This window comes from Tupaia chinensis, unplaced genomic scaffold, assembly GCF_000334495.1.
Source record: "Tupaia chinensis unplaced genomic scaffold, TupChi_1.0 Scaffold000039_1, whole genome shotgun sequence".
NCBI classification, from domain to species: Eukaryota; Metazoa; Chordata; class Mammalia; order Scandentia; family Tupaiidae; genus Tupaia; species Tupaia belangeri.
Genome location: NW_006159494.1, coordinates 3,019,481 through 3,023,196, shown reverse-complemented (window position 1 = coordinate 3,023,196; position 3,716 = coordinate 3,019,481).

Here is a 3,716-nt window from a genome sequence, read left to right as displayed (position 1 = left end):
TTTTTTTTTTTTTTTTGAGAGATTTTTGCTGTAGGGCGGGTATGTTCTCCAGAGAGACAGAGAGATAAAGATGGCTTGAAATCACCTACCCAGGGGGATGGCCATGCTCCAATACCTTCTCTTCCATTCTCCTCTCAGGATCTTGGACACATATATGTGTGAGTTTTAAGCCACTGAGTCTGGGACTTGAACCACGATTGACTATGTAGAAGTCAAATGATGTAACTATTAGACCATGCGCATGTCTCAGGTTGGGGTTTTATAACAGGAAACAGAAAGCTATCAAAAAGTAAGTCTTCTGAATAACAGAAGTGAATTGGCCAGTTACAAGATTTTTCTTTTTCAAAGTTGAAGAGGTCTATAAAACCTTATTTCACACAAGTCAGATAACAGATCTTTGTAAAGGCATATTTGCTGAAAGAATCACCAAAGTTTGAAAATAAGAGGATTCTTGTAGAAAGAGGCAATGGCAAAATATGTGACTTCTGAATTCCATTTATTTGCATGAATCTGTGACAATTGCCAAAGAGAAAAAGTAAATAACCTAAGTAGAACTGATAAGGTTGACAATCACTGTATAATGAAGCCTGCACTTAGAAAATTTGCAGATGGCAAACTGAGCTTTCTAGACATTGGCACAAGATAACAAAGTCATAAAAGGTGTATTTTTACTTATTTATTTTTTTAGAGAGAGATTTCTTTTACTATAAGGTGCATGTGTTCTTTGGAGAGACAGAGAGAGAGAAAGAGACAGAAAGTGAGAAATCATCCCTTCCACTCACCCCCAGAGAAGATAGTCATGCCACAATTCCTTCTCCTTCATTCTCCTCTTGGGATTTTGGGCAAGCACGTACCTGTACCTGGTATGAATTTTAAGCTGTTGGGTCCAGGTCTCAAACCATGGTTGACTACGTGGGAGTCCAGTGACATAACCACTACACCATCTGCTGGTCCCAGTATTTTTACTTTGTATTGACTCGGGATTCATGAGTTTCTGACATTAATAGCATAAGATCATCTTTGGAAGAATGGATTCTATCTCTGTCATTCAACAACTAAATGACTGACTCTGTGCAGGTTATCAAAGCTCTCTGAGTCTGAATTTCTTCTCCTGTACAATAAAGAAGTAAAATTCTGACTTTACAGATAGATTATAATGAATGAGATACTATACAGGGAACTTCAAAAAGATCAGAGAAAATGCAACTAAGTTGTGAGTTAATTTTGGTGCAAGAAATTTCGAAATCCATGCACAAATTTTTTTATCATAATATGCATTTTCCATAAACTCTTTGAAGATTCCTCATTTATGTGCATGTATAGCCCGCATTGCTAACATTAAGTATTCAACATATATGGGTCAAATAGTGAATATGCATAAGAACAACAATGTTAAAACTTTCCTCCATTTCAGAGAAGCACATATGGAGGAAAAATTCACTAGGTTAGTGATGATTCCAATGTTATTACCATTTACAAAGTGTGCTTGTTTGTTTAAATGATAAAAAGTAGTTCCAAGTTATAATCTCTTTCTGCAATTTTTTTGGAAAGGGTGATATGATCAAAACACCTAAATATTACTGTTCTTTTGAATTTTCCTTCCTATGAGATCAAGGTAACTCACATTTCCCTTCTGAAGACCTGTTAAAATAAGTTCAGTGTATCTTTAAAAGAATTTTGAGAAAATTGAATGGGTGAATAAAAGAAAAATGATGACTATCAGCTAATACCTCATCTCATATAAAACTGAATTTCACATACTCGAGAACAGAAAATGTCATATCTCTAGTAATGTATTTGGTATCAAAAGGATAGTTTGCTATTTATTGTTTATGACACAGTCAGAGCAAATTTAAGCTACTCTGTATATTTATGAGTCAAAAGATAATATTTATTAATAAAGTATGAGAAATTTTCCATTTTTATTAAATTGGCATTGACCTTACAGTACAGAGTGAGTGTATACACATCTGAGTATTCTACGTGGTTGAAACTGGGCCAATTCAATGTTGATAGGACTTGCATTGATGAAGGAAAATTCTCAGACAGAATGGACAAAAAAAGAAAAAAAAATTAGAACTGACTCTACTTCTGTTTTCTCTCTGGAAACAAAACAGGTAGACTATTATGCATTGGATTTTGCAGGACTTTTGATTAAATAAGCAACATTAAGACTGTTTTTGCAATTAACCAAGTGCACTGGGAAATATAAGATATTCTCTTGGAGGGGAGGGAAAACTATCAAAAAAAGCCAAAGTAATCTGAAAACCTCTGTGTTGGAGAATTTCAGTTAACTGGTGTCAGTCTTAATACTGCACACAAGAATGATCTCTTGGCATATCTAATGGCCTGTGATATTACAATGAAAGATACAGAGTAAAACAGACACATGATATTTAAGGAAATTGTATTTTAATGAATTCTCATCAGTTCTACTGCACCTTGCTCATGTTTCCTGATTTTAAAAAATTCATTGATTCAGAGACTTCCCCTTAAAAATTGAATCTGGATATAGAAACACAGTAAATGGTTGTGAATACCAGAGATAGTGTGGGAAAAGGGTGGGTGAAGGAATAGAGTCTGAGGAAGGACATTTAAAAGAAATGTAGAGAGGCATAGCATTATGGGACAAAGAAATGGGGTATTATCTATTGAAGATAATTGTATAGTTTCATCAACTGGACTTGGGAGAAATGTACACATGTTGACATATTCACTTTACAAGCTAAATAACGTGATTGAATGTATAAAAGAACTTGAAATAAAATAAATAAATAAAATTGAATCTGGTTATGAGCTTCTGGTGAATCTTCCCCAGTCTAAATAAAATACCTATGAAGGCATAAATACATGAAAATCTAGCTGAACTTAAATTTATCACAGATAACTTACTAGAATCTGTAAGAAATTAACTGGGAGTAAACTGAACCAGGTTAATAGAAACATGTGTGCAAAGAAAGAGCCTCACAACTATTTAGAAACATGCATGCTTCCTTCTGCTGCACACACCTACACACCCAGATCTCTTCCTGCCAGAAGAGATCTTTGTGCCATGGATGTCGCTTTTTGAGCATTCAGGTTATTTCATTAAAATTTTTTTATTAATTAATTAACTTTACATTCTTTCACTGAACATCATCACAACATACAAAATGGGACTTCCCCTCCAGAATACACTGTAAAGTGGCTTAATCATACATGCTATTGTCAACAAATAATTTTCCATTTCTTGTATATATATATTCTCCCCCCTCCCCCCTATTTCTCACCCTCTGCCATTTCCCACCCTCCTTCCACACTGTCTCTGGTATCTGCAGTTGCTTTCCATTCCTTTTTTTATTTGTTTTCCCATTTCATTGCTTCACAAAATATCTTTTTTTAATTTAAATATATTTATTTGCATTCATTCACTGTACATCATTACAACATACAAAATGAGATTTTCCATCCAGAGTACACTGCATATTGTCTCAATCAAGCACATCAACAAACATGTTATTATTAGCAAATGATCTTCCATTTCTTGTTTTCTGTATGTTTTACTTTTTCCCCCCATCCTTAATTCCCAATCTCTTACCCTCTGCCATGTCCCACTCTCTTCCCACACTGTCTCTGGTATCTATGTTTGCTTTCTATACTGTTTTCCCCCCACATTTTATTGAATTACTAAAGACCTTAATTAATCTAAATATTTTCATAGCAAACACAGCTGATAT